This window comes from Ptiloglossa arizonensis, chromosome 1, assembly GCF_051014685.1.
Source record: "Ptiloglossa arizonensis isolate GNS036 chromosome 1, iyPtiAriz1_principal, whole genome shotgun sequence".
Classification (NCBI taxonomy): Eukaryota; Metazoa; Arthropoda; class Insecta; order Hymenoptera; family Colletidae; genus Ptiloglossa; species Ptiloglossa arizonensis.
The window spans coordinates 28,442,844-28,454,259 of NC_135048.1; the positions used below are offsets into that span (position 1 = coordinate 28,442,844).

General features: G+C 44.1%; 1 protein-coding gene across 2 annotated transcripts in view; it reads right to left on the bottom strand.

The window, feature by feature from the left end:
• Positions 1-10,179, bottom strand: part of LOC143150031 (uncharacterized) — an 87,064-nt gene extending 76,885 nt beyond the window's left edge. For both annotated transcript variants that reach the window (XM_076318031.1, XM_076318024.1), the window contains exon 1: positions 9,502-10,179. The gene's annotated coding sequence lies outside the window, so the exon portion shown is untranslated. The remainder of the gene's footprint in view (positions 1-9,501) is intronic.
• Between the last annotated feature and the right edge of the window lie 1,237 nt (positions 10,180-11,416).

Below are 11,416 nucleotides of genomic sequence, written 5' to 3' on the forward strand. Positions count from 1 at the left end.
CACTCTCTCGACAAGTCATAGACCCACCTAATCATTCCACCTGTCATGATCCCTTCCACACAACACAATCACTTTATACGTCGTCAGGAAAGAAGTATTCCAATCAGAATGGTGAGATTGATACAATTCGGGTCGTATTTCGGTTACACCTGCCCTAGGTCTCTGTTCAACATACATTACTCCGACGACCCGCGAATCAAACTCGAATGCACTTTCTCCACAGACCCACCTAATCGTTCCTCCTCTCAGGATCTTTTCTACGCATCACAATTGTTTTTGGCATCACCAGAAAAAAGATATCCCAATCAGAATAGTCAGATCGATACAATTCGGGTCGTATTTCGGTTACACTTGCCCTAGATCTCCGTTCAACGTACATTACTCCGATCCGACGACCCGCGAATCAAACTCGAACGCACTTTCTCGACAACCTATATACCCACCTAATCATTCCACCTGTCATGATCTCTTCCACATAACACAATCACTTATACGTCGTCGGGAAAGAAGTATCGCAATCAGAATGGTCAGATTAATACAATTCGGGTCGTATTTCGGTTACACCTGCCCTAGATCTCCGTTCAACATACATTACTCCGACCCGACAACCCGCGAATCAAACTTGAACGCACTTTCTCGATAACCCAGAGACCCACCTAATCGTTCCTCCTCTCAGGATCCTTTTCACTCATCGCAATCATCCTTGGCGTTACCAGAAAAAAGATATCCCAATCAGAATAGTCAGATCGATACAATTCGGGTCGTATTTCGGTTACACCTACCCTAAATCTCTATTCAACATACATTACTCCGACCCGACGACCCGCGAATCAAACTCGAACGCACTTTCTCGACAACCTACAGACCCATCTAATCGTTCCTCTTCTCAGGATCTTTTCCATTCATCACAATCATCCTTGGCGTCACCATGAAAAATACATCCCAATCAGAATAGTTAAATTGATACAATTCGGGTCGTATTTCGGTTACACCTACCCTAAATCTCTATTCAACATACATTACTCCGACCCGACGACCCGCGAATCAAACTTGAACGCACATTCTCAACAACCCAGAGACCCAACCGAGCCCTTCCTTCTCCAGTGATCGCTTCCGTGCATCAAAATCGCGTTTCGCGAGCAATATCGCGAGAGTTCTCCGTTCGGGACAAGTCTGATCGAGTATAATCCGGATCGTATTTGGGCCAGCGAGAGACACAACGTGGGCGAACCTGCGCGCCTTTGGCTCGCTCGCGACTCGGCCCAAACGAATCCTCGACTCTGGGCATAATTTTTTTCAACCGCGGTATCCCCCCAACCCCCCACCCTAACACTTCTCCTTTTTTCTTCAAGACGCGAGAACCGACGCACGGCTTCCCGGTTCGGTCGGTGTTTCCAATTCGTCCTCGATTCGACGATTCGACATCCGAAACGGATACGACGAGCGGAGCAGGTAAGTGCTCCGGAACGCTCGCAGTCCCCCGAAAGGGTGGCGTAGGAAAAAACGACGAAACGCAGCGTGGCAACCGCTGAAAGAGGGGTCCTACTTTCTCCGTGAACAAGACGAGGCGCCGGGCGACAACCAATTAGGCCTAAAAACCGGACGAGTGTCCTCGTCGGATGATGCCGCCGCCGACGCCGCCGCCACGGCCGTCGGCGCCGTCGCCTCGATGGAAAACCTCTCAGAGTGGGCCCCTTCTGGCCCCCTTTAGCCCCACGATGCCTGTTTTCCCTTCGAGTGCGCCGATACGAGTTCAAGAGTCCACCGACAGGAGAGGAGGGGGTTGGGGGTGGGGGGTTGCCCCGCTTTGTATATACCGCGCGACCGACTCGCGCCGCTCTCGGTTCCTCTTCTTTTTTTTCTTCTTCTTCACACGGAAACAGAGCCCCGATAGAGAGCAACGATTCCCCACCGTTTTCCTTGCGTGGAAACGAAACCGCCGAACGTCATCGACCAGACGATCGTGCGACCCTTGCGCAGGTTGACGCGTGACACCGCGTCGCGGGGAGAACGACGTGAAACACGAGGACGTGGTACCTGTCTCGAGAGACTAGACGAATCTTCGTGCGATCGAGGAAGAATTCGTTTCGTTCGGATTCGTGGTGTAGGTATTGCGAATCAATTTTGGGGGTTTGGGTATTTGTGTAATATGGTATTTGAGTATTTGAGTATTTGAGTATTTGAGTATTTGAGTATTTGAGTATTTGAGTATTTGAATATTTGAGTATTTGAATATTTGAGTATTTGAATATTTGAGTATTTGAATATTTGAGTATTTGAATATTTGAGTATTTGAATATTTGAATATTTGATTATTTGAATATTTGAATATTTGAATATTTGAGTATTTGAGTATTTGAATATTTGAGTATTCAAATATCTGAGTATCTGATTATTCAAATATTTGAGTCATCGACTATTCGAATATTTGAGTAATCGACTATTCGAATATTTGAGTATTCGATTATTCGTGTAGTCGACTATTCGAATATTTGAGTAGTAGATTATTCAAGTAGTAGAATATTCGAAGAATTGAGTATTCTATTATTCAAGTAGTCGAGTATTCGAAGATTTGACTATTCGATTATTCGAGTAGTCGAGTATTCGAATATTTGAGTATTCGATTATTCGAGTAGTCAAATATTTGAGTAATTGATTATTCGAGTAGTCGAGTATTCGAATATTTGAGTATTCGATTATTCGAGTAGTCAAATATTTGAGTAATTGATTATTCGAGTAGTCGAGTATTCGAATATTTGGGCATTTTATTATTCGAGTAGTCGAGTATTCGAATATTTGGGCATTTTATTATTCGAGTAGTCGAGTATTCGAATATTTGAGTATTCGATTATTCGAGTGATCGATTACTCGAGTATCGAGTGAAAATATAGTTCGAAGAAGAATGATAAACTTTGCACGAAACTCTCCAAGACTACACGAACGTCTAGAACTCTCACAGGCAAGCAATCGTCCCAAATATTATATCAAAGAACGTAATTCGTGGTCCACGACGCACAATTCGTACACTACGAATATTTAAATACCGTTGCGCAAAATATTCGAATACCACTCCCCGAATATTCACATCACAGTTCGAATATTCGAGTACCGAAACATTCGATCAATCCCAACTCCAGCAGATACATTACATAATTATATCCATTCTATACAAATTATACCAGTCCATCGATTAATTGCACTATAATTCGTTCGTTAGTCGCAGTCTGCCACACCATTATTCCAAGTAATCGAGGTGCTACCGTACACTCTTTATTACCTCATTCTACGCTACCGTGGCTATTGTCTGGATCGTTACTATTGTATATCGAGATTCTTTTCCCGTCTGCCGATCATTGTTCCACAATGATCGTGAGCTACCCTTGTTGGAATCTCTACGAGAAGAAAGTACACCGTGTTGCTCAGAGTTCTCGCTGAAAAGAATAAAACCTGAAGAAATTCAATTTCAATAACATAAATTGCCCTTCAATTTTTATTACCCATATCCAAGCATCGCTTACAATGGTATAACGGTTATTGTCGAATATTACGTGAAGGTATTCGATTATTTTATTACGCCAACGCGTTAAGAGGAGACGTGGATTCCGTGGCGTCGTTCTTTGTTTACGTATTACTTTATCGTACAGTTTTCTCTTCACTTCCAGCGAGCAACGTATAGACAACTTACATTATTGAAATGGAAAATCGGTGTTTACGCCGACAGGATTGATCCTATGTATCGAATCTTGCCTAAGCATGTTTTATTCAGTTTAACGGGCGCTACAAGCGTGTAAAGGTTTGAACCACCTTTCGGAAATACCTTGTATAATATATTTAGGTAACAGTTTCTCCGACAACATGGAATCGCAACACAAGCGTAAAGGCTCTAACTGTAATTGATGCTAAGTGCCGAGATCGGACTTCTATTCGGACAGCGAGGATGACCGGGACTAAAAGATACATCGGGCATAACTGTCCCGGGCTATTAGGGATGTACGTGTTTATTGAAACGTAATTTTAACAGAGAACATAATTAATTTTACGAAATAGTTGTTTACCCGATTCGACGTCTCGGTCGTGGTTGTCGGCCTTTATGTCGGTACACGACGTATCGAATGGATTTACTATTTTCTATTTACTTTCGCTGCCGAGAAAGTATTCTTTCCTTATCGTCCACGAGAGTGGGGGGGGGAATGACCTTAGTCATCGGGTAACGAAGACGAGGACGGACAGAGTTTTCGGGATTCGTAGATTTTCGAACAGAGATCTTATCTATATGTATCCGACATTCGAATACTCGGGTATTTTAATAGTACGACCGAAACACAATACTCGATTGCTGGAATACTCGATTAATAAAATTCTTTAATATTGGAATACCCAATGAATAAAATTCTCTAATATTTGAATACTCGATTAATCAAATTTTCTAATTTTGAAATACTCGATTAATAAAATTCTATAATATTGGAATACTCAATGAATAAAATTCTCTAATAATTGAATACTCAATGAATAAAATTCTCTATTATTTGAATACTCGATTAATCAAATTCTCTAATATTGAAATACCCAATGAATAAAATTCTCTAATATTTGAATACTCGATTAATCAAATTTTCTAATTTTGAAATACTCGATTAATCAAATTCTATAATATTGGAATACTCAATGAATAAAATTCTCTAATAATTGAATACTCAATGAATAAAATTCTCTATTATTTGAATACTCGATTAATCAAATTCTCTAATATTGAAATACCCAATGAATAAAATTCTCTAATATTTGAATACTCGATTAATCAAATTCTCTAATTTTGAAATACTCGATTAATAAAATTGTCTAATATTGGGATACTCAAATACTGGATAACTTAAATAATAGAGCAGTTATACTGGATTACTTAAATACTGGTACACTGTTATCGGGTTACTCGAGTAATAGAATATTCATACTGGATTACTCAAATACCAGTACACTGCTATTGGGTTACTCGAATAATAGAATATTCACACTGGATTACTCAAATACTAGTACATTGTTATTGGGTTACTCAAGTAGTAAAATATTCATACTGGATTACTTAAATATCAGTACACTGATATTGTGTTACTCGTGTAATAGAATACTCATACTGGATTCCTCGAATACTACTACACTGTTATTAGGTTACTCAAGTAATAGAATACTCATACTGGATTACTCAAATACGAGTACACTGATATTGTGTTACTCGTGTAATATAATACTCATACTGGATTACTCGAATACTACTACACTCTTATCGGGTTACTCGAGTAATAGAATACTCACACTGGATTACTCGAATACTAGTACACTGTTATTGGATTACTCGAGTAATAGAATACTCACACTGGATTACTCAAATACTACTACACTCTTATCGGGTTACTCGAGTAATAGAATACTCACACTGGATTACTCAAATATTAGTACACTGCTATCGGGTTACTCAAGTAATAAAATACTCACATTGGATTACTCGAATACTATTACACTGATATCAGGTTACTCGAATAGTAGAATACCAATATTGGAATAGTCAAGTAATCGAATAGTGTTCTTTGAATACTCGAAAGCTAGAATACCGGTATTTTCATACTCAAATATTTGAATAGCGATATTCGAATACCCGTATACTAGACATTGATTCCCACCTTCCTACGTATGCCCAAAAAAATGTTCGAAACAGTTTCAGCACCGGACGAGAACGGAGAATCGATCCGTGCGGAAAAGAAGAACGTTTAGAAATAGTTAACCCGTCAGGGACACCCGTTGCAAACGGATACGAAACAACGGGCAAAGAGTGCCCGGTTGCGTTGCGATAACGTATCGCGAGGCGGCCGATACGAATAAGTTCCGGTCTTCCGCGCCGAGTAAGCGTATAAACTCTTTCGAAGCGATGCGGGCTGCGTAATTTTCGATGATCGGAACGAAACACAGATAGATATTTATCGACCCAGGACGATATGCCTCGCACGGACGTGAAATAATAACAATTCGTGCGGTAGTCGAAAACACACGGTTCGAAACCGAACGAAGAACGAGTTCTGGTTCTCCCTCGTTCGCGATACGAAAATATCGAGATTCCCGAGATTCTTGATACCGCATGTCGCATGTAGAACGTTTTACGACCCGATCGCGACCCGAACGCGACCCGAACACGACCCGAACGCGACCCGAACCGACCCGAACGCGACCCGAATTCTCAGGTTCACCCAAACCCCGTTATTGCCATCTTCTGTATCGGAACGTGTCTCGATTCGGTTAATAAAATTATTATCGAGAGCGTTTAATAAACAGTTACGATCGTGACAGGTCGCATGTAACGACCGTGGCCCGCGAGACTCTATCTACCGAGACTCTAATCGTGCCACAGTGATTTCGATGCCACCGATCCCGGTTCCAGTGTCGCGCTCGCGCAGTTCGACTATCGCCATGCACAGATATTTCTGATACTCCGGTATTCGTTCGAAAGGACTCCATCTCGCGCTCTATTATAGTTCCATCGTTCATACATCGATACTCATTCGACTGCACTCTCGTTAGAGATCGTTCGAATTGTCCCTTGCCAATTCTCGACGACGAGCTCGGAATCAATTCGCGCGGTTCAACTATCGCCAGACGCGAAGTATAATGCATTCTTATTTATTCGGTGTCACTACTTCGTACGGCTCCGTTCGGTCGATTCGTGCTGCTTTTCACGATACTCGATTTATTTTAGAGTCTATTCGCGAACGAACTGGTGCAAACGACGCGCGCTCCTCCGCACCCGACGCAAAGATATGCGAGTTCAGGGATAACTGTACATCGGACGCACGCTGGCTTAGTGCGCACGGGTTGACGCGTATCGCGTAACTCGTCGCAGTTTCTACGGGAAATGGCCATTCAGATAAAACGACGCACCGCTAGAGAAAGAATGGCGGTGCCGGCATGCTTCGATGTATCGCGATAACCGTGGCGCGGCAGAAGCTATCGTTCAACCGAACGCGGCCCGACATACGTGGGGGATGGATGTTCTCACGAGTTATCTAGGCGTCGGGCCAGCGAAACGGTTTATCGTTTCTTCTTAAACGAAGATACCATTCCGGAGCGAACGATTCGGCGCGATATTCGACATCGAAAGCTCGTTAAACGGATCGCGGAAGAACTCGCACGACGTTTCCGCGGCTGCCACCATCGCTGTTAACCTTATCGTGGCGTTAATTCGCGCTGATAACCGAGCCACGTAGATAACAGCCCGTATCCTACCGACGAACGTTAGGTCGTTCGGGCTCGTAATCGCTATGACTCGCGCGTAATCGGTTATCGTTTAAACTGTCGCGTAAATGCTCGACTTGACGGAACTCTACTTCGAAAACTGTGATTTCCTACGCGGGGAATTATTGAGAGAGGGAATGTTAGTGGAAGGACGTTGGATGGAATTGTTTGGAGCGATTAGAAGCTTTTTGAGAAATGTCCGTTGTGACTTGGTGATGAGTAGAGTTGGGACTGAGTAGGGTTTCTGTTGTATAGGGAACATCATTCGACAGAAACTCGGGGAAATATTTATTGGGGGGTTTATTGGGGAAAAATTTTTCAATAATTATGATTGCCTCTGTGGGGGAATAAAGAGTGGAAACGTGAGAAGAACGATCTTCGATAGAGTTATTTGGAGGGATTAGAATTTTGTGAGAAAAGTCGGTTGTGACTTGGTTATGTGTAGAGTTGGGACTGAGTAGGGTTTCTGTCGCATGGGGAATATCACTAGATGGTTGACTCGACGGAAGATTTCTTTGACAATCCTGATTTTTTCCGTGGGGAATTATTGAGAGAGGGAATGTAAATAGAAGGACGTTGGATGGGATTGTTTGGAGCGATTAGAAGTTTTTTGAGAAATGTCGGTTGTGACTTGGTAATGAGTAGAGTTGGGACTAAGTAGGGTTTCTGTCGTATTGGGAATATTATTTGGTGGAAAAATTCTTCAATAATTGTGATTTCCTCTAAGGAAATGTAAAGAATGAAAATGTAGATTGGACGACCTTTGATGGAATTATTTGGAGCGATTAGAATTTTTTGAGAAATGTCGGTTGTGATTTGGTAATGAGTAGAGTAGGGACTAAGTAGGGTTTCTGTCGCATGGGGAATATTACTAGACTTTCAACTCCATGAAAGATTTCTTTGACAATTGTGATTTGCTTCGTGGGGAAAATAAAGAATAGAAACATAGGTAGAAAAACCTTTCATGGAATTATTTGGAGCGATTAGAATTCTTTTATAAAAGTCGGTTGTGATTTGGTAATGCGTAGAGTAGGGACTAAGTAGGGTTTCTGTATGAGGAACATCATTCGACGGAAAAATTCTCCAACAATCATAATTTCCTCTAAGGAAAAGTAAAGAATGAAAATGTAGATTGAACGACCTTCGATAGAATTATTTGGAGCAATTAGAATTTTGTGAGAAAAGTCGGTTGTGACTTGGTAATGTGCAAAGTAGGGACTAAGTAGGGTTTCTGTCGTATAGGGAACATCATTCGACGGAAAAATTCTTCAACAATCATAATTTCCTCTAAGGAAAAGTAAAGAATGAAAATGTAGATTGAACGACCTTCGATGGAATTATTTGGAGCGATTAGAATTTTTTTTAAAAGTCGGTTTGTGACTTGGTAACACGCGAGGTAGGGTCTAAGTAGTATTTCTGTCGCATAGGGAACATCACTAAACATTCGATTCGACGGAAGATTTCTTCGACAACTATAATCACCACCAACTATAATCATCTCGCGAAAACAAGAGTGAAGATCTAGCTAGGTCTAGGTACAATGACCTTCAATAGAATGACCTTTCTTGAAGAGATCACAATATTTCAAAAAAACTTATCTCAATTGTCATTCGATAAACTGAGACCTAAGTACAGTTTCAATCGCACTAGAAATCTCAATAATCGTAATTTTCTCCCCGAAACAAATACAGACTACAGAAGAGATTTAGCTAAAACATCTTCTGCGTAAAATTAACAGAAAGGATCAGAATATTTTGCAAAAAGTTACCTCATCGATCAAGATTTCACGTAACGCGTAAACCAGTGTCTAAATAGAATTTCTGTTCCACGAGAAGTGTCACTCCCGGTGTCGTTATTCATAAATCGACTCGTCGGCTTAGAATTCTTTCAAAAAGTTCGCTCATCGGGCCAGATTTCACGTAACGCGTAAACCAGTGTCTAAATAGAATTTCTATCGCATCGAGACCGTCACTCGTGGATTCGTTGTTCGTAATTCGACTCTAAAGAACCTTGTTCAGGTAACCACGATTTTCTCCACGACGAAAGAAAGATGGAGCGGAGATCTAAGTAATATACCAGCCCCGGATGAAATTACACGTATTCGTCGATCAGAGTTCGTTTCTATCGGTCGTAATATCGCGACACACAAGGTAGATGGGTTTCTCTCGCACGAGGATCACTCGATGGATCGTTGTTTGGTGTTCCACGCGTCATACTCACTCGTGATCAGTCGTCCAAGCTCGACATCCCAACGTCCGAAGTGGTCACGGTGTGTTGTTCCGGGTCGTCGGTCGCAGAAGCACCCGTTCCCTCGTACGACCCTTCGGTTCCTCCGGTTCCGAATACGCTTCGAGTCGTTCCGTAAAATCGGCGGGAGCAGTGTACCTCGTTACTCGCGTACCACCCTCCTGAGTTCGAACGATCGCGTCACCGTTTCTCGCGCGAATTGCTTCCACTCGAGTTCGATCATCGGGTCGATCGGACGTGCGACGAACTCGCGCACTCAGCGGCCGTGGACCGCCACGGCGGTCTTCATGCCTCGCACACTATTATTTCTTCTTCCCCGTTGGGGGTCGCTTGCGGTGTATTTACGCACTCTCGTTTATTTATTTATTTTTTTTTTTGATTATTTATCTATTTTTTTTTTTACCACGCGTCACTTCACCGTGTCACCCTTATGCGTAATCGGCCACACGGAATATCCCACCCGGGCGTCGATCCTGGATGCCACGGCGGTTTCGGGGTCGTGGTTCGGGTCGTGGTACGCGCGGTGGTTCGCGCACATTCGTAATTAACCGCGACAACCCCGCGAAAAAAAACTGTCGATGGGCCCGCCGGGTTCGCACAGCGGGAGGAGAGTACAACCGAGCGAGACTACTTCCTGAACGCGGTGCAACCGTTGACTGCGGCTTCGAAACTGCCCTGGACAGTCACCTCTGGCGAGGCAGTCGGGGCGTCGGGGCGGGGAGAGGGTCGATGGAGTCGCGCGGAGGCGAAGGCGGAGGCGGAGGCAAAGGCGGAGGCGGGTGGCGAGCGAGCAGCGCGGCGAGAACCGCGACCCGAAACCGAAGGGCGCGAGAGAGAGGGAGACGCGACGAGTCGCGGCCGGGTTCGGTATAGGAGAGGCGCTCTCGGCGATCGCTGCCTCGCTCGGGCCGCGAGGAGTGGGGAGAACGTGAGCGAGCGAGACCCAGGGAACGGGTAGGGATGGGAGAGAAGCGACCGCGGGGCGTGGCCGAGGCGGCGCGTCGCGCTCCGTGCCGAGACCCGCGGGGGCGTGGCCTCGACGCCCACGGGACACGAAGGGCGCCGAACACGACCGCGAGCGCCGAACCTCTCGGCGCGGCTTCGCTCGCCTGCTGGCAATTTTCATAAAATCTTTTTCTGCTCGACCATACCTCCGAGCAGCCCCGGGATCTCCCTACCCCGCCGCGAGCGCGCGTTGTCGGGCCCTATAATGTCCGACCAGATCGGCCGCGGATAAGCCGAGTCCGCGGCGGGCCGGATCGTACCTCTCAGATATCTTCGGAAATCCGCGTTGCCTTCCGCGAGACTGACTTACGAACCTACGTAATTCTCTTCTCCCCCCACCCCTTCTTTTTTTTCGCCTCGTCCACCTTATATGCCACGGCTTAGGCGCTGCCCCGTACCCACCCTCCCCCTCTCTACGACGCCCCTCCCGAATCTATCTTTCCACGCGCCCCGTTGTGCCGCGCGCGTCACGCTAACTGGTGTACCCGCCTCGTTGCTCTGTTTGTTTTAGTTTTCTGCTTTCTTTTTTCTTTTAACTTTGAAAAATAGGTCCGGGGAGAGATTCGCATCTAGGAAAGGGATTGATATTCGTAACTTAAGATATAAATAGTACCGCGAGTGGGAACGTATTTAAGAAAGAACGATGCACTTAGATTGCCCCCCTTATAGGAATTTCATTTAACGAAGTATACTATATTTATAACTTTGTAACGCTAAAATGTACGTGTTAAATAGTTCAGTTGAATATTCTGAGAAATATGTTACACGTAATAGCAGTCACGGTTCGTGTTTCATTTATTTACGCGGAACATAAAATAGAAACTCATCGTTGTCAGGTATACGTGTCTTACGAGATCATTGTGCCACACATACGTAACGCGTA